The following is a 26,299-nucleotide window of genomic DNA, read 5'->3' as shown; positions in this document are numbered from 1 at the left end:
TTTTGGTTTACATATTTAACTGCAGCGTTTCTTGGCGCACACAAGCTTATGACATTATCTTCGTCAACAGTCTTCTCCCTAGTTGGCATTTTTATATTCAAATTCTACCTTTACTTCATCAGATATTAGTACTGCCACTTCCTTCTTTCTATAGGCATAAAACATCTACAGTTTGGCTCATTTCTTTTCATCTCAATTTCTTTGCAAAACACTTTGCTGTAAACGATTCTGTGGGTGAATTTCGACTCAATACTCCATTTTTCTTCAGTGCCTACCATGGGCAAGAATTTATAGATGAATAAAATGTCATCCTCAAGTAGGTTTTGGCTTATCAGGGGAGAGAAACATGGGCATAAATGATCACATTTCAGGCAGAGAAGCATAAAGGACAACCAGTTTTGACTGTTCATGGAAAAGGAGGTATTTTAGTTAAACTATGGATAAAAAGGACCACAGGAGTAGATCTGGCTGTCTTATTTCTTAAATAGGAAAATATATGAAAAATATTTTAAAAGATATCTGATCATGTTAGTTAAGGAAATATTAAAAATTGTTTTATGTAAGTAATGGTATATGTGAAAAAACATTAAGTGAGGGAGAAGAAGGAATGATTAAAAATTGATTTTTTGGGATAGCTGGTTGGCTCAGCAGTTTAGTGCCTCCCTTAAGCCCAGGGCGTGATCCTGGAGTTCCGGGATCAAGTCCCACATCGGGCTCCCTGCATGGAGCCTGCTTCTCCCTCTGCCTGTGTCTCTGCCTCTCTCTGTGTCTCTCATGAATAAATAAATATAATCTTAAAAAATAAAAATAAAAATTGATTTTTCATTCTGTTGTATTATTTTTTTTACTTAATGCTCTAGTATTTTTGTTAAAATTTTGATTTTACAGAATTTTTGTTTATGCATAAGTATTTTCTGAACTATAGTAAATGGTAGATGCAGAATTGACAGAACCAAACTTTGGGTTGGTCTTGAAAACAAGACAGGATACTGAGAATTATGAGGAAATTCAAAACTGAATTAATGAATATTACTTGTTTGTCTCTGACTACACTTGGTAGTCTTAGTTTATATCCTGTACCAGGGCAGTAATGAATTCTGGGCTTTACCCCTAACCCTCTGTAGGATGCAGTGGACAAAGTAGCCATTTCCTAAGTAAACTAAACCCTTGGGGTATCCCGCCCACACAGTGCTGCTGTCATTGAAGCTAATTCACAGAAAGCAATGTTCCTTTCCTGGAGCTGGAGCTGATGTCAAAATAGTTATGTGCAGGTTTTTTAAATCCAAAACTCTTTCTTCTTAAGAATTGTTTAACAAATAGAACAACAAAATCACTTCTTACAATACTACTTATAAACTTGAAGATACTCCAAGTTTGACACTTAAAAAAAAAATACATGTTCTATATTTTTACTCACAACCATTTAATTGTTTTTCCTACAGGTTTTGGTCTTTCAGTATTGGCAAGCATCACTGCTTTCCTAGACATTAAACCGAGTTCACATAGTTCTTTAACTTAAAAAGAGCAATTTCAACAGAGCCTTTTCATGCCAAAACAAAGTATCTTTGTGCACCATCCACCCAGTTCTAGGAATAGCATGTTCATTACCTGGAGTTTTTAGATTCAATAAAGAAAAATATAATTCCTTCTTCCTGGCTTCTATTCATTATTTCCAAATATAAAATACTGTTTAGTGTAGAGTGATCAAATTTTCCTTTATATTTCCCAGAAACAAAGTTAAAGTGTATTTGAGTATGAAAAGAGAAAAGAATATGTATGTTTTCAAAAAACTGTCCTCTTTTGATGTTTGAATTTTAATACTTCCAAAGTAGGGAGGAATCTTATTCCAGGAGTAAAGCAATCTCTTTTAAAAATTTTAGTAGGATACTAGAGCTCCTGGCTGGCTCAGTAGGTTGAGCATGTGACTCTTGATCTTGGGTTGTAAGTTTGAGTTGGATACAGAGACTGGATACAGAGATTACTTAAAATAAAATCTTTTAGAGGCGCCTGAGTGGTTCAGTCGATTAAGCATCTGACTCTTACTTTTGGGTCAGGTTATGATCTCAGGGGTTTGTGAGACTGAGCCCCTCAACAGGCAGTACACTCAAAGAGGAGTCTGCTTGAGATTCTCTCCCTCTCCTTCTGCCCCTCTCCTCACACTAGCTCTTTCTCTCTAAAATAAATAAATAAATAAATAAATAAATAAATAAATAAATAAATATTTTAAAAAAAATAAATCAGTAAACAAAATATTTTTTAAAATACGAGTAGGACAGAGGGGTGTCCAAAAATGACTTGCCTGGTGAATGGACATACTGTAAACTCTCAGTGAAAAGTTTTGTGATTAGACTGAAAAAAGGACAAGAAGACTCATGATATCTTGATTTACTTCAGATACATTTTAGAAAATCCTACCCAGCTTCAACTGAGTTTTTTCATTCTTTAGGTGACTGCAATACAACAATAAAAATCTCTTGACTGTGCTATTGGCCAACAAGGTAAATATAGCTCATGTTTTAGAACTGAGATAGTTCAAGTGTGAGGTTTTTAATTGAAATAACAATTCATTTCAGAAAACTAGCTAAGATAAAGTATAGGAAGACAGTATGATAGAGACTAATTAGAAAACTGTGAACTATATGGAAAAAGTAGAACACATCACAATATTTTAACAGAGTAAGAAGTAAAACTAGAAATCGAGTTGCTTCTCAGAACTCTTCCACCTTTCTCTTATAAGCCAAATATGAGTATAATAACATAATTTAAAGGTTTTTATATAGTATTTATGCCAGTACAGTATTTTTATAGTATTACATATACCTGAGGCCTACTGTGGGTTCAGTTCCAGACCATCATAATAAAGTGAATATTGCAGAAAAGTGGGTTGAATGAATTTTTTGATTTCTGAGTGTATTTAAAAGTTATGTTCACACTATACTGTATATAAGCATACATTATATTAATACAATAATAGATGGATCATACATTAAGTATATAATAACATTTCTTTTTAAAAGACCCAATGTATATACCTTAATTTTCAAACATTATTGCTAAAATTTACTATTAGGGTGCCTGGGTGGCTCAGTTACTACCAGGGTGCCTGGGTGGCTCAGTTGGTTAAGCATCCAGCTCTTGGTTTCAGCTCAGGTCATGATCTCATAGGTCCTGGGATTAAGCCCTAAGTCAGGCTCCATGCTCAGCAGGGAGTTTGCTTGAAGATTCTCTCCCTCTCCCTCTCCTTCTCCCTCTCTCTCTCTGTCTATCTCTCTCTCAAATAAATCTTTAAAAATAAATAAATAAAAAATGCTAGCTATCACCTAAGCTTTCAGCAAGCCATAATCTTTTTGCTGGGGGAAGGGTGGGCAGTCTTGCTTCGATGTTGGTGGCGGCTGACTGCGTGATGGTGGTTGTGGCCGGGGTGGCTGTGACAATTCCTTAAGATGAGACAATAATGAAGTTTGCCTCATTGATAGGCTCTTTCTTTCACAAATGGTTTCTCTAGAGTATGCAATGCTGTTTGATCTCAGTAGAACTTCTTTTTAAAATTAGAGTCAATCCTCTCAAACTCTGCTGCTGCTTTATCAACCAAGTTGGTGTAATATTCTAAATCCTTTGTTGTCATTCCAATCGCCTGCACAGCATCTTCCCCAGGAGTAGATTCCATCTCAAGAATCCACTTTTTTTTTTTTTTTTTTGCAATTCAGTAAGAAGCAGCTCCTTATCCATTCAAGCCAGTCCCATCTTCAGGCTCCACTTCTAATTCTAGTTCTCTTGCTGTTTCTACTACATATGCAGTTACTTCCTTTGCTAAAGTCTTGAACCCCTCAAAGTCATCCATAAGGTTTGGGATCAACTACTTCCAAACTCCTATTGATGTTGATACTTTGATCTCTTCTCATGAATCACAGATGTTCTTATTGGCATCTAAAATAGTGACTCCTTTCCAGAAGGTTTTCAATGTACTTTTCCCAGATTCATCAGAGGAATCACTACCTATGGCAGCTATATCGTTATGAAATGCATTTCTTCAATATAAGACTCAAAATGATTCCTTGATCCATGGGCTAAAGGATGGATGTTGTGTTAGCAGGCATGTAAACAGCATGAATCCTTCGGTATCTCCATCAGAGCTCTTGTGTGACCAGGTGCATTCTCAATGAGCAGTAATATTTTGAAAGGAATCTTTTTTTTTTTTTTGTCTTAGCAATAACTCCCAGCAGAAGGCTCAAAATATTCAGTACACCATGTAAACAGATGTGCTGTCATCCAGGCTTTGTTGTTATATGTATAGAACACAAGTGAAACAGATTTAGCATCATTCTTAAGGGTCATCCCATTCTTAAGGGATTTCTGGAATGGTAGATGAGAATTGGCCTCAACAAAAAGTCACCAGCTGTATATACTCCTAACAAGAGTCCACCTGTCCTTTGAAGCTAGGCACTGACGTCTCTTCTGGAGCTATGAAAGTCTTAGATGGCACGATCTTCCAATATAAATCTGTTCCATCCACACTGGAAATCTGTTGTTTAGTGTAGCCATCTTCATTCATTAGCTGAGCTAGATCTTCTGGATAATGTGCTGCAGCTTCTACATCAGCATTTGCTGCCTTGTCTTACACTCTTATATCATGGAGATGGCTTCTTTCCTTAAACCTCTGCTAGCTTCAAACTTTTCTTCTGTAGCTTCACTTCTCTCAGCCCTCACAGAATTGAAGAGAGTTTGAGCCTTGCTCTGGACTAGGCTTTGGCTTAAACAAATGCTGTGGCTAGTTTGATCTATCCAGACTACTTCTTGCTCTATAGTAAAGGTTAAATTGTAAGCTTTCCAGAAACTTCTGGTATTGTCACAGTGAACTTGATGATGATGATGATGATGATGATGATGATGATGATGATGAAAGCAGCAGGGTAACATTTATTGGATATATAATAGTCACATACTGTACTAAGCACTTCCTATCAGTCACCTCATTTTTTCCTGATAAAGATCATACCAGGATCCCAAAGCACAGAAGAGTAAGTCATTTGCCCAAGGCCACACAGAAAGAAAATACTAAAGCTTCAGTTCAAACACCATGACTACCAGAGTCTGGACAGTGTCACTCTGCCCCTGCAGATCTTACCCTAACTTGGTAAAATTAGCTATTTTGACTAATAACATGATATTTTTAAAAAATATTTTATTTATTTATTCATGAGACACACACACACACAGAGGCAGAGACACAGGCAGAGGGAGAAGCAGGATCCATGCAGGGAGCCCAATGTGGGACTCGATCCCAGGTCACCAGGATCAGGCCCTGGGCTGAAGGCAGCGCTAAACCACTGAGCCACCCGGGCTCAGTATTAACATGGTATTAATAGTGGCCACTGAGGGTTCTTAAATGCTTCATCAAAAGCAGCAGATGCTTTTCTCAACATGATACTTGCATGAGCAAAAACCATCTAACCTTTACCTGAGTCCACCGGCTGCAGTGTGTAAACAGGCAGGTGGTCTCCAAGCTTGTCTGTGCTGTCATCATTGAGTGGCAGCCCTTCTCTGGGTGGCGGGGAGTCACCCCTTCCTCACCTATGAACCATTTCTAATTTTCACTCCTCAGGGCCTCACCCTCAACCTTCCCTTTCAGCTGGCTGATACACATGCAATCAGTAACCTCACCTCCCACTTGCAGGGTAAAAGCTAATGTGGTCAGATGAGAACCCTTCAACTTTTTGTTCCCCACACATAGGGGGTGCATTCTCTTCCATCCGCCCTTCCTCTTTAGTAGAAAGCAGAACCTCTCAAGCTTCTCAAGAATATATTACAAAACTGCTTTGTCAGGGATCTCAACTCTCTCTGGTAACTTCAGACAATGAAGCATATAAACATGCTGAAGCTTCTCTTATCATAAAAGCAAAACAAAATAAAAAGTCATTGGGACACCAAGTCCCTTAGTCTCCATGTCTTATTCTCCTTCTATTTCCAGCCAAGCTAATTGATAGAATATTTAATGTTCTTTTCTCTGTGTCCACATTTAAAAACCCACGACTATCTGTCTCACAGCTCTCACTTGAAGTCTCTCTTCTCTACAAAATTACCAATGACCTTCTTGTTACTAAATGCCCTTGTGAATCCTGGCCTTCGTCTCCTCTGCATCCCTGATACTGTTGACCTCTGCTTCCTTCCTGACCTAGTGCATCACACTCTCCTGTTTCCCGATACCACCTTCTTTCCTCTTTGTGGGTTCCTCCTATGTCTATCCGTTAAAGCTTCCCAAGTCTCCAAGGTTTTGTTTATAACAGATTGTGCTCGTTGACCTGAGTGCTATTCCTCCACTGCCACGGTTTCAACTCTACACATTCGTGGAGGCTCCCCCATGTAGGCCCCCAGCCCAGATCTCTCTACTGAGCTTCTGATACTTATAGGTTATTCCCATGTCTCCAAATACCTCAAACTCCGTCTAAAACAAATCATCATCTCCCTATCTTTTCCTGACAGCCCACTTCATGGTCCTCGTCACAGTGAACGGCACAGTAACCAGAAAACAAAGTACTTCCTCCTGACTTCTCTTCTGCATCATCTCTCCCTCAGCAAATCAATCAACGAAATCCTACTGTCGTCACACTTCAGAGAACCATTTACCTCTCTTGATTTCCACTGCCTCTAAATCCAGGCTTGGGCTGTTACTCTTTCTAAAACATAAATCTGATCATGATAATCCACTAGGTAAAGTACTTCAATAATACTCTGTGTGCTCAGGATAAAGTAAAAATTCCCTACTTTGTGAAATAAAGCCCCACGTCATGATTTGACTACTTTTCTGGACTGCTGATTGCCATTTCCTGCCATTGCAGACTACATGCTGGTCACACTCTATTTGCCCCTGGAACATGCTGTTCCTTCTGGGACATTCTCCACACACACTTTTCCTGCTGAAACACTGCAGGTCTTAGCTTTGATGTCAAACCCCTTTGGGGAAACTTTCCTAATCCTTCAAAACTACATCATGTGATTCTTACTCACCTGTAGCTAGCCTGTGCTAGCAATCATCTTATTTATCCCATTCCAGAGTAATGGCTTGCTTTCCCCATTATCCCATAAACTCTTTGGGGGCAGGAACTGCACCTTATTTATTCTTACATCTCAAATACCTCTCCCACCACCTTGCACCGAGTAGGTGGCTCAATAAGCATTTGTTGAAATTCAAGAAGAGGTGAAAATAGCTAGTGTTGGTTTTCTAGGTAATGATCAAGTGATCAGTCTCCAGCCTCAGAAAGCTACAGGTCAGGCAGGAAGCAGAAATACTGATGAATAAGGAGGGCCTGGAGCCGTTGGTCCAAGGATAGCATCTATTACAGGGGAGGAAATGTGATTTTGTTTTGTCTAGTGTATGAAGTGGCATTGTAGGTAGAATAATTGATGTCCTGTTCTGGACTATTTTAAGGGGTCCTGGGAGTGGGAGAAGGAGTGACAGCCTAATTGGCCTTTATCAGTAGTTCTAAGAAGATAGAAATGATCAATCATAGCTACCCAGGCAGAGACCTCACACAGGCCAGAAGCCCAGCCTCCCTTGAGGGGTATGGCCACGTCCTTTGCTGGCCACAGCTCAGCTGCTGTATCCAATGTGCTAACTGAAAGAAAAAGGCTGGGATGTGGGGAAAGAAGTGCTTCTGGCCCTTAGGATTTGTCATCCCATTATTCCTTGTCCAAGTCCTTCAAAATGTTCTTCAGTTGCTCTCACTTGAGCACAGATGTTTAAATTTTTAAAAATAATTATTTATTTTTAATGCACCAGTTGTCAGAACTGCTACTGGTTGGCCAGAATTTCGTTGGATCCCTACTATATATAGTGGAACTATATAAATATTATCTGTTGAATAATCTTTATTGTTTTTTGAGAGTAGAAATATGTTTTTCCCCCTCTATGCCAAGTAGATCTGGTTTGGGCCTCACTTGCTAAAACGAGAAGAGTGGTCAGTCATTCTGCGGGCCTGGCATGTGGGGGGGTGTTTGATGGCAGTCTCAGAGGGCAACTGAGCGTGGGCAACTAGAAATGATTCTGTGAAGGAAATTTGGAAAACAGAAAAAGGGAAAAATCTGGCTTTGTCTTATTCAAATATGACCAATATTATCTACTCACATATTTCCTTCTAGAATGGACTATATTCTACATCACTCTACATTCAATTTGGTATCTTGCCTTTCCACATAATACAACACAAGCATTTTCCATGGTATTGCCATCTAATCATTGTTTCTCAATGTTGTGTAGTATTTCAGAAAATGGAGGAGCCACAGCTAACCTGTGGAGGCTGTTTCTAATTTTATGTTATTATGAATAATGTGGTGATGAATGAGCTTATGCATAAAGCTTTTTTCTGTATCTCAGGTTATTTCCTTAGGCTAGGGTCCCAGAATTGGAATTATTGGATCAAAGTATGTGATTATTATAAGACTCGTGACACATACGCCAAACTGCTTTCCGAAAGCTACATTTATTTACGGTCCATGATAGTAGCCATTTTACCAGACCTTGCTCTGAGGAGTAGCCTCCTTAAAAAAACAAACGTACAAACTCAAACAACACCAGAGACCTCCAAATCTTTTGCCTTTAATGTGATAAGCAAAAATGACATTTTTTTTTAATGCATGTGGTTTAAAATTTATTTTTCCTAACTGTAGACTTTAATATAGATCGGTTCACTTACTTGTTTTCTCCTTGTATGTAAATCTTCTGGTCATGTACTGACCTGTGATAGTCTGATGCTCTATACACACTATACAATATTTATAGAGATTATACAATATTCCATGTGAAGGAAGAATAGTTTCCAGCAAGCTGAGCCAAAGCAACAAGCCTGGATCCAGAATCCAACCTTGAACAGATGTTTGCTTGGCAGCCTCGTTGCAATAATTAACATCAGAAAGCAGGGCAATTAAAAAAAAAAATACAACCAGATCTCACGTCTATGAATCATGGTTCTGTAAATATCCCAAACCATCTGGATGACTGGGCTTCAATCCTCCATTTCAAGAAAGACTTGCATGATAGCACTGGAAGCCAAGGGATCTCTGAATAACCAAAAGCTCATAGGATATTGTTTGTCTGCCTCTTAAATCACTTCTCATTCTCTACCTTTTAATAATAGTATTGATGTAGCTGTCTCAAGCCCTCTTTCCCTGGGATATATACTTCGCATAGGCACATGCCACATTTTATTTACCCTGGTATCCTAGGGAGTACCGGGACCCTGCCCTGCATACCGTAAGCACTTAGTATTTGTTTGTAGAAATAAATTGCAATCGAATAATCAGAGCCTAGGCAGACTTTGCCCCCAAGCCAAAGGGTGTCTCTTAATTGCTCTGGTAGCTGTTTCTCCTTATGATAAACAGCTCTGTCTAAAGGACTGCTGATGGTGCGAAGTCTGGCACGGGACAACGCACTGCTTGGGAAGAGCAACCCGAAGAGGACAGGACTTGGCTTTTCTGAGGCAGGTGGAGTGCCTTCACAGCACCATGGTCCCGGTCCAGTTTGACTCTGAGGTTCTCCATAAAGCTCACTGAGCCTGGAAGCAATCTGGGAGTTTAATCTGATAGGCAACACGGCAATGTATTCTTATTTTAATGTGCATTATTTAATCAGAGGACTTTCTTTTTCCTATTCCCAATAAAGAGATAGTAACAGGTAATTCTCAAAGGAAAAGAAAGGGGCATCCACCGTTATTAGCAACCTCAAGAGATTTTCAGTTTGTTGTCTCAGGACTATGGATGGATGGGATGGCTATTTCTACATTTAACTAAGACCCATGCCACACTGTAGGAAACATGCTTATTGCCTTCCATTCTACATTGTTTCTTTGGCAAAATCAAAACCTTCACTGAGTTCTTGTATTGGCAAAGTATTTATTAAAGCACTTTTTAAAGCTCATTTCAATATTTTATTCATTTATTTATGATAGACACACACACACAGAGAGAGAGAGAGAGAGAGAGAGAGGCAGAGACACAGGCAGAGGGAGAATCCATGCAGGGATCCCGAATTGGAATTCGATCCTGGGTCCCCAGGATCAGGCCCTGAGCTGAAGGTGGCGCTAAACCGCTGAGCCACCCGGGCTGCCCTTAAAGCTCATTTCTTAAAAAATAATGCATGGCATAGTTTTTTCCTCAAGTTATTTCTTTCCAGCTTTCAATTTTGAAGCATCTCAAGTTTTTCTACACCCCTCTTTTCACTCCTCCCTCTCTCACACACACACACCCACACACCCCATTATCATTATTATTGTTGTTGTTTTCCCTAACCATTTAAGAGAAAAGGGACTTTCTTTCACTTAATGACAATCCAATCACTGTATCAGGAAACAGCACACATAAAATATTTCTACCTAATACATATCCTATATTTACTTTTCCCCCAAGTGTTCCCAAAATATTCTTCTCAGCTGATCCTTACAAATTACTTGGGTCCAACCAAGGCTCATACAATTCACTGGGCTGCCATTTCTCTTTCATCTCTTTTAATCCTTCAGCTTTTAGAAAAATAGTTTGTCACTAACATTTTGAGAAATTCAGGCCAGTGGTTTTGTAGGATGTCCCACCATCTAAAATTGTTCATTATTTCCCTTGAATCAAATCTGAGTTAAACATTTTTGATGATGTTTACTTCCCATGGTGTCAAATCAAGAAGCACATACTTCTAGTTTACACATTATTGGTGACGACAAGTGTCATCATTCAGTTATGGTGATGTCTCCCAGGCCTTTCTCTTGCAAAAGTACATTTTCCTTTTGTAAATAATATGTAATCTTACTGATGGCAAATGATACTTGCCATATGACTGTATTTTGTTCCCCAACAATACTTTACCCAATGGTTGCATAATCCACTGACAATCCTTCCATCAATCAGACATTGTGCTGGAGTTGCAAAATGGCCATATTTCTAGTTCTATTATTCCTCCTACATCTATTAGCTGGCATTCTTCTTTTTATAAAGAGAAAGGAATTTTTTTAATTTACTGATTTTTTAAAAGTTGAGGTACAATTGAAACATTATATTAGTTTCAGGTGTAAAACATAATGATTCAATATTTGTATATGCTATGAAAGGATCACCACAGTGAATCTAGTTACCGTCCTACAAAGTGGTGCTTTTTTTTGTCTTGTGTTGAGAACTTTCAGGATTTACTCTCTTGGCAACTTTCAAGTATGCGCTGCAATATTACTGATTATGCTATACATTACATTCCCATACGTATTTTGTAAGTGAAAGTTTTTTTTTGTAAGTGAAAGTTTGTACCTCTTGACCCCCTTCACCTATTTTGCCCACTCCCCAACCTCCCTGCCCTCTAGCAACCACTGTTCTGTTCTCTACACCTATCAGTTGCGTTTTGTTTGTCTTTTAGATTCCACATATAAGTGAAATGATATGGTTATTTCTCTTTTTCTGTCTGATTTATTTCACTTAGCATATCTCCTTTAAGGTTCATCCTTCTTGTCCTAAATGGCAAGATTTCATTCCTTTTTATGGCTGAGCAATATTCCCAGTGTATGCGTGCATCACATTTTCTTTGTCCATTCATCCATCAGTGGACACTTACATTGCCTCCATATCTTGGTTATTAAAAATAATGCTGCAGTGAATAAGGGGTGCATATACATTTGAGTTAGGGCTTTCGTTTTCTTCAGCTAAATAAATACCAAGTAGTGGATGACTGGATCATGTGGTAGTTCTATTTTTAACTTTGTGCAGAGCCTCCATATTGTTTTCCAAGGTGGCTGCAGAAATTTACATTCCCACCAAAATTGCACGAGAGTTCCCTTTCTCCACATCCTCCCCAATACTTATTATTTCTTGTCTTTTTGATAACAGCCATTCTAACAGATGTGAGCTCATGCCTCATTGTGGTTTTGATTTGCATTTACTTGATGATTAATGATATTGAGCATCTGTTCAAGCACCTATTGGCCATCGGCATGACTTCTTTGGAAAAAATGTCTATTCAGTTCCTATGCCCACTTTTTAAAAATTTGAAATACAACTTGGGGCACCTGGCTGGCTCAGTTGGTGGACTGTTGATCTTGGGGTTGTGGGTTCGAGCCCCATTTTAAAACCTTTAAAAAAGGGATAAAAAAAGAATTATGACTTTTCTGCTTCTAAATGAAAAAACCAGGAGTGACAGTGACAAATGAGATTTCAACATTGGATATTGTGATGTTACTCAGTCTCATATCTGAACTCAGGAAGGAAACAACTGAGTTCCCAAACAGCTAAATACGCAGGTCCAAAAAATGAAGGTACTTTTTAAACTGCCACTTTCACTCCAAAGCCCATTCATCTCTTTCAGCATCCCAAAGATTAAGCACATGTTCTGCTCAGCTATGTAATAAAGACTTTGCCCACTTTTTAATTAAATTGTGTTGTTTTTTGCTACTGAGTTGCATGAGTTCTTTATATATTTTGGATAATAACCCCTCCTCCGATACATGATTTGGAGATATTTTCTCCCATTCTATAAGTCGAGTTTGAGGAAGATAGGTATTAAATCTTCTTTGAATGGTTGATAGAATTCATCAGCAAAGCCTTCTGGTCCTGGGCTTGGTTGTTCAGAGGCTTTTCATTATTGGTTAGATCTGCTTACCAGTAACCAGTCTATCCAGTTTTACTATTTCCTCATAATTCAGTTTTGGAAGACTACATTTTCTAGGAATTTACCCAATTTCTTCTCATTGATGTATAAATGTTCATAGTCGTCTCTGTGATCCTTTGTATTTCTGTGGTATCTGTTGTAACTACTCCTCTTTCATTTCCAATTTTATTTTCTTGAGTCCTCTCTTTTGTTCTTTGGGAGTCTAGTCGTCAATTTTATTTATCTTTTCAAAAAACCAGTTCTTAGTCTCTATTTTGTCTTGTTAGTCTCTATTTCATTTATTTCTGCTCTGATCTTTACTATTTCCTTCCTTCTAATAACTCTAGGCTTTGCTTATTCTTTTTCTAGTTCTTTTAAGCATAAAAAAATATTTACTTGAGATTTCTTTTGTTTCTTGAGGTAGGCCTATACTGTTATGACTCTTAGAACCACTTCTACTGAATTCCATTGATTTTGGTATTTCATATTTCTGCTTTCATTTGTCCCTAGGTATTTTGGATTTCTCCTTTGATTTCTTCTATAACCCAGTAGTTGTTCAGTAACATGTTATACACAGAGATGTGATCCCCTGACCTATGTTACCCAAGAGCGTCTCTGTATCCTTTAGATGTGGAGCAAACCTGAAGCTTGCCTCTCAGGCTGAAGCTCTAGGACAAGTAAATAGGTCTTTTTCAGAGGAAGGTGTGGAGTGTGTTTCAGTCTGCTATCTGTGAGATGTCCTGCGGGTGGGAGCCTGCCAAGAACTGTCTCTCCAATTGTGACATTCCTTTGGGACTCAGGAAGACAAGCCTCCCTGGCTACCAGAGCCAAGTGATCAAGGGAAGTCTCTGGTGTGGTCTGCATCTGCCCATCTGCACATGCCCACTTCTGGATAGTGCAGGGGCAGGGCACATCTCCCAGCTTTAACAGGGCGGCAGGAGAGGGCAAGCATACGGGGGAAAGGAAATGCTTTGCACTGTGGGTGGGAATGTAAACTGGCACAGCTACTATGGGAAACAGTACAGAGGTGCCTCAAAATATTACATATGTAATATTTAATTAATAATAATATTTAATAAATAATAATATGGTCTAGCAATTCTATTCTCAGTATTTATCCAAAGGAAACAAAAAGACAACTAGAAAAGATGTATGTATTCCTATGTTTGTTTCATCATTATTTACAACAGCCAAGACATGGAAGCAACCTAAATATCTCCTGATGGATGAAAGGACAAAGAAAACATGGTGTGTATGCACACACACACACACACACACACACACACACGGGAATATTACTCAGCTGTAAAAAATGATGAAATCTTGCCATTTGGGACAAGGAAGGGTCTTGATGAAAATATGCTCAGTGAAATAAGCCAGACAGAGAAAGATAAACACTGATTTCACTTATACTGGAATCCTAAAACAAACAAGCAAAACACTCATACAGAGAACAGATTGGTGGTTGTCAGAGGCAGGGGGTGGGTGGTAGGCAAAATGCAAACTTCTAATTATAAAATAAATAAGTCCTGGGATATAATGTACAGTATGGTGACTAGAGTTAACAGTACTGTATATTTGAAAGTTGCTAAGAGACCAAATCTTAAAAGTACTCGTCACAAGAAAAAATTTATAACTATATGTGGTGACAGATGTTCACTAGACTAACCGTGGTCGTCATTTCACAATGTATACAAATATCAAATCATTATGTTGTACACCTGAAACTAATATAATATCATATAACAATTAGGTCTAAAAAAATAGAAGGCAAGATATTGGTGACAAAAGTAGTCCAAAAATTGGATATGTTAGTACTAAATCTTTTGGTGACCTTCAATACATCTGTAAGACGTATTCAGAGACAGATGCTGACAGATTAATCGTGCACAGAATTTAAAAAGCCATACATATGCAATGTTTTGCATTACCAAATACATAACACAATTTAGAACAGGGTTTTCAAAATTAGGTAAAGTAAGTTATAGATATTATGAGCATGTATTCTTAACCATCAAATGAGTGCTAACAACGTGCTGTGTACTTGACAAGAAGGAAGAGTCATCATTATACGTTAGGGACACTGGAAATCACAAACATCCTCCTTAGAATTAATTTTTTTTTAATGTTTAGCAATGGAAGTAGATATAAACTAAAAACTCAGTTTATGATAGAGCGTTCAAGCTAATACTTCACTTTAGAATAGAAAACTTGAGGCGCCAGGATGGCTCAGTAGGTTAAGGGCCTGCCTTCGGCTCAGGTCCTGATCTCAGGGTCCTGGGATCGAGCCTCGCATCCGGCTCCCTGCTCAGCAGGGAGTCTGCTTCTCCCTCTCCTTCTTCCTCTCCTCCCCCTGGCTCATGTGTGCTCTCTCTCTCTCAAGTAAATAAATAAAATCTTTATAGATTACATCGATTAATCTTTATAGATAATAAATCTATAGATTAATCTTTATAGATAATAAAATGGAAAACTTAAAAAGCTCTAATAAATAACTCTCCTGGCCTTCGAAGTAAAAATGCTGTTAGTGATATGACCTTTAGCTGGAAATTGATTAAATATCCAGACATGATCACTTCTGGCTTTAAGGGTAATAAAGCCAAACTGCTTATCCAAATGTTACCTGATTTCCCATCGCCTATCAAAACCTTAATAAGTTAGAGAGCCAAATACATTTGTAGTAACACATTAAAATAGTATTAATAATACCCAACACTGAAAATATGTACCAAGCACTACATCAAGTGCTTTGTATGCATCATTTTCTCTTTATAACATTCATATGAGGTTATTTTTATTGTTATAATTATTGTCATTATCCCCACTTTGAAAGTGATGAAACAAAGGCTTTTCAAAAGCAAAGTAATTTTCCCAGGGTCACAGAACTAGACACAGTTGTCTAGACAACTTAAAAAGTAGTTGGGTCAGTCACTATGTGATTGTCCACTCTATTTTTCTCAATATTATACATGTATGCTATTTTTATACATATATTTTTAAGATTGATTTGAGAGAGAGCACACACATGTGAGCTTAGGGGAAGGGGCAGAGGGGGAGTGAGAGAGAGAGAGAGAAAGAGAAAGAGAGAGAAACTCATGCAGACTCCGCACGGAGCAAAAAGCCCAATGCAGGGCTCGGCCATGACCCTGAGATCATGACCTGAGCCAAAATCAAGAATCAGCAGCTTAACCAACTGTGTACCCCCAACCAAAATACACCCCCATGTTATGTTATTTTTAAAAGTCAAATGATTCTTACAAGGTAGATAATAAAAACAGACATCTAATACTAACCCCTATTCCTGAAAGGCAAGCTGTTTTCAACTTTTAGCTGCTTCTTTTGTTACTGCCTTTATGAGTGTAAAGAATATGCTTATGCTCTTACATCAGAGATTATCTGTTGATTTCTTCCATAGCAGATTAGAATGGAGAACAGTCATACTTTCTCACCATTTTACTTATTTCCATCCTCCCAATAGAGTTATAGCACAAGTTTTTGTTCATTAATAATCCACATTTAGAATATTTTGACTACCTAAGGAATATTTACACATTATGAAGACATTTCTTACATAACTATTGCATTCTGAGAACTTTAATTTTTCCTTTTTTTTTAAATTGAAGTGTAGTTGACATATAATGTTTTATTAGTTTCAGTTGTCCAGTGATTGGACAACTGTATACATTACCTAATGCTCACCACAGTAAGTGTGCTTATCATCAGTCACCATTCAAAGTTACTATAATATTATTGACTATATTCCACATTCTGTACTTTTTACCACCCAGACATACTTATTCTATAGTTGGAGCTTTAAACCTCTTAATCCCTTTCACCTATTTCGTCCTTCCCTCTACCCACTTTGAAAATTTTTAAATTAAAATCCCTAGTACTAATATTTGCTACAACTCTCCAACTGAATTGTAAACTTCCCCTGTAGACTATTTCCCACCTAAGCAGATGAACCAGTTTATCAAGTTCCATTTCTTCTTCCTTAGAGCACACTTTCTGGAGCCCTGTGTTCTAACATGAACCAGAGCCAGGCCTGCTGCTTCTCTCCTGTGTTGGAGTCCACAGTCTCCTGGATTCCATGTTACTCATTATCTTGCTTCATTTATTTCCCCCGTTTAGACAGAGAACATCCTTGTGGAGATGTCATGCAATCCCTATTTCAAAGTGAAGCAGCAGGAAGCTGACTGGAGGTCTGTGATCCAGCCTCATTGGCTGCCTGAATCACTGTTATCGGGTGGCGACTGGCCTTTTTTCTGGGAAATCACCAAGTGTCAGTAACCAGTAACCTTAGGTATTTCCCCTGGTGCTATTCACTTTCTCCAGAGGAGAATCCCCCAATGTTATGCCTGGGGATGTAGGCCCTGCTGCCAGTGCCGGGGCATGTGGCCAAGCCGGGTGTGGGGCATTCATTACTCCTTATGTGGATTTAGCTTCAGGTTCCCAAGGACAGATCCCAGGCCCACCACTGATCACCATCTTCTAAATATTTTGGTGCCTCATATTCTAAAAACTGAGATTCACTGTTGTGGACTAACCTCTAACCCTTCTGTAATCACCTAACTTCCAAATCGCTCTACTAAGTCACTTATCCCTCCATGTATGCTCTCATTCTAAAAATGGGTCTGGATGCTTGACCTACTATTTTCTTTTCTCTTGTTCTCATTGTCCTTGTGACTCAAAACCCAAGTTCTGTGAATGCTAATGTGTTTGACAAACCTTCAACTAAAGCAAAAATATTATGTTTTCAATGAAATTTTTTGCACTCAAAAAGATATGTCCTTGAAATAATACAATGAGCTCATTCTGTTGTATCAAAATGAAGTATGGATTAAGCTCAGTTCTGAAAAAAGTTGCAAATAATTCTCATTTTTTTACTTAACACCAGGTCCCCCCATGGAGTTCCAGCAAGTTACTTAATTTTATGAAAAGAATGATAATCACAACTTTCCTTAAATGTGAGGTGGAAGGCCTAAGAAATTAATGAAAGTACTATAACAAAATATGGATATAAAGCAGCTGCACTTCTTGGTTCTGTACTTCATTATTGATGCAAATATCAGAGAAAGGAGGCCCCTTATCATGCCTCTATGAAGAATACAAAGCTATTCTTAAATACTTACATCTTAGTCTATTACAATTCTCAAACAGCCAGTAGAACTGGCTAGTGGTTATATTTATAAAAACTCTAATTCTATTGGTTGTGTATTATTACAAGTTTGGGTATAACCAAAAATAGTATAAATGCATCAGAAAATCTTATTAACGGAAATATGTGGTAACTTCTTTTGTAAAGTGAATAAATGCTTCTCTGTATCACTGGCTTTGAAAATCTGTATGTTTTATTTTAACCTTTCACCACAAAATATGTTACTTCATTATAATGCTATGCTTGTGCCAAGATAACTACTGAACACAATTTAAATAGAAGATTAAAGTGACTGGGGCCCACACTGCAAAAATATATGCTCAGTTAAAATTAATAATAACTTCCAAAAAAGTTGATGACATTTAAATATACATAATTAGGGAAGGAATTTATTCCCTACTTTAATCACAGAATTACATACACTTGAGCTTAAAGACCTTTGAAATACATGATCTTAGTACTAAGTGGCAAGAAATGGGTATATTCCCAAAATTACATTACCTATCCAGAAACGTTTTTACTCCATGATAGATTATTTTTGTTATCGTATGCATTCATATATCTTTTTCTACACCTAACTTCTAATTCCACATAACTCTAAAGTAGCTTGTGATAAGATAAATACAATAAAACTGCAAAATAGGGGCAATAGAACACTTGCCAGTTTATTGAAGAGCTAATGTTGTTGATTTAAAACCCTTGATAAAAAATAAAAAAAATAAAAAAATAATCAAAAAAAAAAAAAACCCTTGATAAGGAGAACTACAGTGAATCTCCAAATTTAGCTCTGTGTTTACCAGTGTACACACAAGTTGGAAAAACAATGGGGTAAACAGCTGTTATTGTCCAATAAAGGAATCCATGCCGACTCGCTGGGAGAGAGAAAAAGGTTTTTTCCAACATGAAATTCTAAGAGAATTTGTATGATTCTTCATATAAAACATATTGAATACCATGAAAGGCAGCGCAAAAGTAGCTTTCAAAAGATGTTTTCATATGGATATATATTTTATATGTATAAAATATATTTTCTTTATATAATATATATATACATATATATATATTTTTAGTGTACTCACAGCGAAGATTTATTACAGCAAAAGGGAAAATAAGCATAGGGAAAAGATATATGCAGCAAAGTCCAGAGCAAACCAGGTGCTAGTTTCCAAGGGTCCTCTCCGAGTAAAATCCCACAGAATGTAAATAACCCCTCTAGCATCAGACAATGAGTGTGAAGTGCTGTAGTTCATTAGAGACGCACGGCCCAAGGTTTCTACGGAGAAATGTTCATGCAAGCTCTCTCTGCCTAGCATGTACCAAAATTCCAGAGGAGTTTTTTCCAAGGAGAAAAGAAGTTTTTTCAGAATAAACCATACTGTGTATACAAACAATTTAGGCACACTGATCCATTCTTATCGTACTGGGGAAGTTTCCCACCAAAGTCAGAAAATGCCTACCACTTACATTCCCCTATAGCAGTCAAGGGTCCAACTTGCAAGAAGGGTTTTCTAAATAGAGCAGCCTCAATTTAACTCTGAGCAATGTCAATTTAACTCTTTTCCAGACAGATTCCATGAAAATAATGCACCAAAGACCCACTAAATTGATTTCACAACCCATGAAAGGGTCATGACTCAGTTTGAAAACACAGCTTTAATGTATCCTATCTTAAACAAACAAACAAAAATCCCTCTACTGACACCATACTTCCTCCTAAAGCTTGTGATTGTTTTCTCTGGTCTTTTTCACTTAAAATTTGTCAGAATGCTCTATGTTTTACCTTTACTTTTGCACTTCCAATTCAGTGTTTATTTTTTTTGAGATTTTTAAATCTAAGAAAGTATAAAGAATTATCAGATAAACATATCCCTTTTACCTAGTAATAATACCCATTAAGTTGTTATATTTGTTTAAACTTCCATTTGTGTATGAATTTATGCTTTTATTTAAGAAATAAAATAGCACAAATACCAAAGTTCCCTTTAATCAGCCCACTACTTTGATTTTCTTATTTCTTCTTCTAGTGGCATTCATTGTCATTAGGTGGGCAGGCCTCCTTCAAATACTCTTTACATTTATGTATAGGTACAGTCACTCAAATATATAGATGACACATTGTTCTGTATTACGCCTTTTTTCATTTAGCCTTTTTTAAGACCTACTTATGTTGGCAGATAATGATTTAATTTTTTTGGGTTGAAATGCTATATATTATTTCATCATATGAATATGTCATATTTTTATTAATCCAATCTGGCTTTGGTGAACTTTTGAAGTTGTTTCTAAATCTTAGTTCTTATAGGTAGTATAGCAATGCATATCTTTACACAGGTTATATCGTGTGAATGAGTATCTCTGGAAGTAAAATTCTTTTTTTTAAAGATTTTATTTATTTATTCATGAGAGGCAGAGAACAAAGGCAGAGGGAGAAGCAGGTTCCCTTTGGGGGCCTAATGAGGGACTTGATCCTGGGACCCCAGGATCATGCCCTGAGCCAAAGGCAGCCGCTCAACCACTTAGCCATCTAGGCGGCCCTCCAGAAGTAAAATTCTTGAGTCTTCGGGGAACCATGTCTCTTTTTACATTGTTATTTTAAGATGATGTGAAAAACTTGACGGGATGAGCATTGGGTGATATGCTATATGTTGGTAAACTGAACTCCAATAAAAAAATAAAATGAAAAATAAAAAGATGATGTGAAAATATAAAAATAAAGAAAATATAATTATATAAAGGTTCAGCATATATAGATGTGCCATTATTCATTTAACCAACATCTACCATTCACTAAACTTTTCCATGTTTTGTCTATTATTTAATAAAGTGATGATCATTTTAGTAATAAGTATGTATATGCATATCTGATTTTTTTTTTTTTAGGAAAACCCATAAAATTGCTGTTTGAAAATATGAACATTTTAAAAGACATGTGATACATCTAATAGATGGCTACTTTAAAAACTGACTCTGCAATTCTATGAAGAGATTTTTTTACAAGCATGAAAATAATGAAGTTCAGGTTTGTAGCTTTCTGAATACATGACCTCATACAGGACGCTTCATGTGCCCCTTTTTGGTGACCTAGTAAAAACCAAATAGTATACCCATCTATATCAAGGAAACTGCTAAGTGGAAGCTAAGTTTAGGTGAAGTCTGTGTGTTTTAGGCACTAGGTATTTGAATCTCAATGTTCAATGTTGAATCTCAATGTTCTCAATGTTGGTGGCTTTCCACGAAAATAAAAACACAGGACTCATAAATGAGTCTAGTTACAGGACTGGTTCATCTCAGGGCATAAGTGGCCTACATAATATCGTGAGCAGGGTCAACATGGTTCGTCAGTAATCCACCAGCTATGGGTATGATCAAAAGTTAAAGCAAGCAAATGACTGAGTCCCCCCATCAGTACTATACTATGAAATAAGAAAGAGATGACCTTGATCTGGAGTAGTATTAGTTTTTAATTAAAAAAGTAATTTCCCTTCATTAAAAAAAAATAGATCCCTTACAAAATTGTACCCCAGGTAAATGAATGAGTCACTGGAGAAATAGAAGTCTTTATTACTATCCATCAGAATGTCAAGCATCTAACCAACATGACAAGTTTGGTTTTGAACCCTTTCTCACAATAATTGGCTGAAAGATTCAGTTATCTATGGAAGCTGATTATTCTTTATCCAGTTGGATGATCTAATTGTATAGAGAGGAATTCATATCCTATTATCTGAAAGTACACTGCTCAATTAATAGCTGTACCACATAATTTAGTTATAATATTAAATAGAAGAAAACAGCTTTGGGGCCCTTGAGTGGCTCAGTCACTCAAGCATCTGACTCTTGATTTTGGCCCAGGTCACAATCTCAGGGTTAGGAGATCCCCACATTATTGGGCTAAGGTCTGGCTCTGCATTCAGCATTGCATCCGCTTGAGATTCTGTCTCTCCCTCTGCCCCTTTCAACCTGTGTACACATGCTCTCTCTCGCTGCAATAAATAAATGCATCTTTAAAAAAAAAAAAAAAGGAAAAGAGTGGAATTTAGGATCTGAAGAAAAAAAAAGACAAGAGCCAGGGAACCCTGGGTGGCGCAGCGGTTTAGCGCCTGCCTTTGGCCCAGGGCGCGATCCTGGAGACCCGGGATCGAATCCCACGTCGAGCTCCCATTGCATGGAGCCTGCTTCTCCCTCTGCCTGTGTCTCTGCCTCTCTCTCTCTCTCTCTGTGTGACTATCATAAATAAATAAAAATTAAAAAAAAAAAAAAAGACAAGAGCCTTATACCATTTATAATTTGATTTTTTTTATCTCATAGTTTCATCATTTATACGTACCTCATCAAGTTTTTCCAAGGATTTAGTGAGCTAATCCACACAAGGCACTTAAAGTAGAGCCCGGAATACAGTACAAACTCAATTAAGTGTTAATTATTACTATCATTATTATTCAAAATCTTTCCTACCCACTCTACAGTGGTGTTTTGGTGGAAACACAGAAGAGATTCCAGAGTATCCCAGGATCACTTGGTTTAGTGAGGGCCATCTACTCTGCCAAGGGCAGGGAGCACAACACGACTACCTGAGGCTACCTCTGCATATATTAGCCCCAAATCTGATATAGTGACAATTCCCACTTAAAGACTTAACAAGCTGATGAGTACAAATCATAAATATAATTCTTTTTGTAAATAGAAATTGCCAGACTTAGTATAACTTACGTATATAGACTGGAGGGCATTATATTTCTAGGATTTATACTAACTCATTTCACAAATTAATTTTCTATCACATAGCAATAAATAATAACTGCCTTTACCTATTGGTGCTTTTATGTTATTTACCTTATAAACATTATCCAGTGAGTAAATAATGGTCAAGTAGGGATTTGAACTTTGATCTCTCAGACAAAAAATCTTGTGCTCTTTCCAGTTGCCCATTGAGATGGCACATTGATTGATTGAAGTACAATGAATATACATGGAATATTCTTGTTATAGCCCTTCTCTCAAAATTCATATGCTAACTTTTAGGAAACAAACATTTAATATTTTATATCTGAAAAACCCCTATGACAAATGGATGTGTGGTTCAAAGATATTTTGCTCATAGCTCTGAAAGGATACCTTCAATTTAAGGCGTTACGAAGTAGGCATTTAAAAAGGAAATTGAATGTAATCATCAAAATATAATGCACGTGAATGAGAAATTTAAAGATGATCAGAGATTTGCCAATGAAGCCAAAAATAAATTAAACCAAATTATTACTTCTAATTTATTCAAAAACTGTATTAATGACACATGCATATTATAAGATTAAATATAACTTTAATTCCTACATGCTGTCTGCTGCTATACTATGCTAAGGAGACACCAAGGAAAAACACAGGAACAAATTCTTGGAAATTTCTGAATAGAATACATTTCAGTAAAACAGAAAATTAATGTTTTCTAGGAATATGTAAAATATTCTTATAATAAATCCACCTTTATCAATGAAGCTCAGGTTAAATTATAGTCATTATCAAAGATTTTTATTTTTCTAAGATTTATGTATTTATCCTAGAGAGAGAGAGAGAGTACAAGCAGGAGGGGCAGAGGGAGAGGGGGAGAGATTGTCAAGCAGATGCTGTGCTGAGCGCACAGAGCCCATCATGGGGCTCGATCCCAGAACCTCAAGATCATGATCCAGGCTGAAACCAAGAGTTGGATGCCCAACCAACTGCACCATGTTTTGTCTGTCATTTTAAAAAGTGATGATGACTTTAGTAATGAGAATTTTAGGTAGCCTGGTGGACAAGGGAGGGCCAAGCATGGTACTTGGCAGATCCTAAATCATTTCTCATATCTCTAGTCTACGGCACCCAAGCATAACAGCATCAGGGAAACTACTAAAGCCCTCTGAACCCCGGAGTTCCTGGTTTAACCTGTGATGTAATGGGGTGGCTAGGAACAAAAAGCACCTCTTGCTGTAAATTTTGCATAAGACATTAAGAAGCTTGGTCTAGGAGACAATATATATTTCAACAGAAGCAGTTGCTTTTTCCTTTAAAGTCTAAGAGCTAGTGAACTATCTACACAATGAACTATTTTTACTGAATAGTTTAAAAAAAAATCCAAAGAAGCATTTTTGAACAAAATTTCCTATAGATTCAATATGATACGGTTTTCATCAGAAGAACAGAAATGGGTAGAGGCATTCAAATGTGCAAAACACAATGCTCCCTTGAGCTACTTTATGAACTGCTTATTTAGAAGACAATTACAGTGATGCAGATATTTAATGTTGTATAACAATTTTTTACACCAAATCAGTTCATACATTATATTTAATGAACACATGACAACAAGAAGTCTCAATCGCAACTAAAGTTGAACGTATTTGATCACTAGTAAACCAAGAATAAAACAAGTACATGATAAAACATTATGTTCTGGAAATTCCTATCTTAAGAGGAAATAGTTTCTAGTCACACTGGCAGCCTTATATCTGCTACTTAATAATACTCAAAGAGAATAATTCAATTATGTGGAATGGGTGAGATGCAGGGAAGACAAACAGTACCCCCTGAGGATGGCCAGCCAACTCTTCTCTGTGAAAGCTACACCTGCCAATCTGAAAACCCATCTGACCCTTGGATTTTGTCAAAAAGAATGCTGGGTTGTGTTTGCATCAGCAAAAGAAGGTGGAGGCAGACAAGCAGGAGCCAAAAACACTATTTACAGAAATAGCGAAATTATCTGAAACAATATAGAAATCTGAATATTTTAAAAGATTCTATACTATGGCATAGATAAGAGATCACTTGGAAATAAAATTGCAAGGACATCAATAGTTATTGTAGAAATTCCTTCTAATGAATGTGCGCAGAGAAAGAATGCAGCTTGTCAGCAGGTTATCTCTGCTGCTCGTCAGGACAGTAAAGGCTTTGATACTTGTCTATGTTTTCAGAAGAATAACACAATAGAAGTGATAGTAAAGGAGGGAGGAGGGAAGGAAGGAAGGAAGGAAGGAAGGAAGGAAGGAAGGAAGGAAGGAAGGAAGGAAGGAAGGAAGGGAGGGAGGGAGGGAGGGAGAAAGGAAGGACAGACAGAAGGAAAAAAAGGAGGATGGAAAGCAGGAAGAAAAGAGATAAAAGAAACAAAAGACAAAAAGTACATCTAATCATGATGTCAGGAGAAGAGACAGTGGTTACGAACCAGTCTTGTGGCATCACGATGCACTATGACACACAGATATAGCTCTGCAGGGTATATCCTTCCCCTTCCCCTTTCTCCTCTTCCCCTTCCTCCCTTCCTTCCTCCCTCCCTCCCTTCCTTCCCTCTCTCCTTCCCTTTCTCTGGCTCTCCCATCTCCTTATTCTTCCTAGACAGTGACAGCATCAGCTGAAAGATATTCACTTTTGCTTCTAAGAAAGTGAAAAAAAAAAAGTCTGTTCAGGTGCCAGGTCTGTGAGAGGGCTTGACAGAAGTGTTTTGAAGCACTTACAAGGACACCCGAAGCATAAATAAATCTACTCTCTTAATCTACATAAGATTATTGCTTTCTTGAAGTAGCTTGTGAGTGCTGGATGAGAAGAGAACTAGTTCCACAACAGCTCTGGTTTTCCTATCCTATGCCTTTACGCAAGTTCCAGCAACAGACCCATAAACACGAATGGTGAAAAATAATGGGGCAAGGTCAAAAAACAAATATTTTTCTAATGCCTCTGCTCAGGGAAGCACACTCGACTTACTTTCTTGTTCTTTGTGAACTAAGTGATATAAAATAACACGTAATGTGGATTAAAAACACATTTAAGAAGGTATCATATTCAACCATTAAGTCAGGAAAAAAATATATATATATTGTAAATATTTTAAATGACAACCCTGAATGCTAACGTAAGTATGAAGAAACTAAAACAAGTGATCCTTGAACAAGGTGGGGAATTGGGGTACCAAACCCCTGGACAGTAGAAAATCTGCATATAACTTTGACTCCCCTCAAATTTAACTATTATTAGTCAACTGTTGCCTGGAAGCCTTCCTGATAATATAAACAGCCGATTTACACATATTTTGTGTGTTATATGTATTATGTGTTGTAGTCTAACAGTAAGGTAAGCTAAAGAAAGAAAATATTATTAGGACAGTCAAAAGGAAGAAAAAATACACTTACAGTACTGTACCGTATCTATTGGAAAAAATCTGCGTGTAGCTGGACCTGCACAGTCCAAACCCTTATTGTTCAACTGTACTCTCTAGTACTGCTAGTGACATAGGAAACTATCAATCTTTCTTGGAAAGTAATTTGGAGACTTTAGTTCAATAGGATGAACTGAGCTGAATGAAAAAAATCTCTCCACCAGACACAAACGCATAAAAACAACGAATAAGATAAAGCATTTTTACCACCTAATGAAGTTTGAAACCAAGAGATGAAAATCTAGGATCCAAAAGAAAGAGGATCTCCAGGGCAGGGGCCAGATACAGCCAAGAGCTGAAGGTAATCAAAGGAAGGGAAAGGAGCCAGTCACAAGAGCTTGAGCCAAACTAAATACAC

The 26,299-nt window shown here is 37.4% G+C and overlaps 1 protein-coding gene across 1 annotated transcript in view; it reads right to left on the bottom strand.

Annotated features, from left to right (window-relative positions):
• RNF217 (ring finger protein 217) overlaps positions 1 to 26,299 on the bottom strand; it is a 131,382-nt gene that overhangs the window by 63,925 nt on the left and 41,158 nt on the right. The gene's annotated exons all lie outside the window — the stretch shown is intronic.

This window comes from Canis aureus, chromosome 1, assembly GCF_053574225.1.
Source record: "Canis aureus isolate CA01 chromosome 1, VMU_Caureus_v.1.0, whole genome shotgun sequence".
Classification (NCBI taxonomy): domain Eukaryota; kingdom Metazoa; phylum Chordata; class Mammalia; order Carnivora; family Canidae; genus Canis; species Canis aureus.
This window is presented reverse-complemented; position numbering and strand designations above follow the sequence as displayed.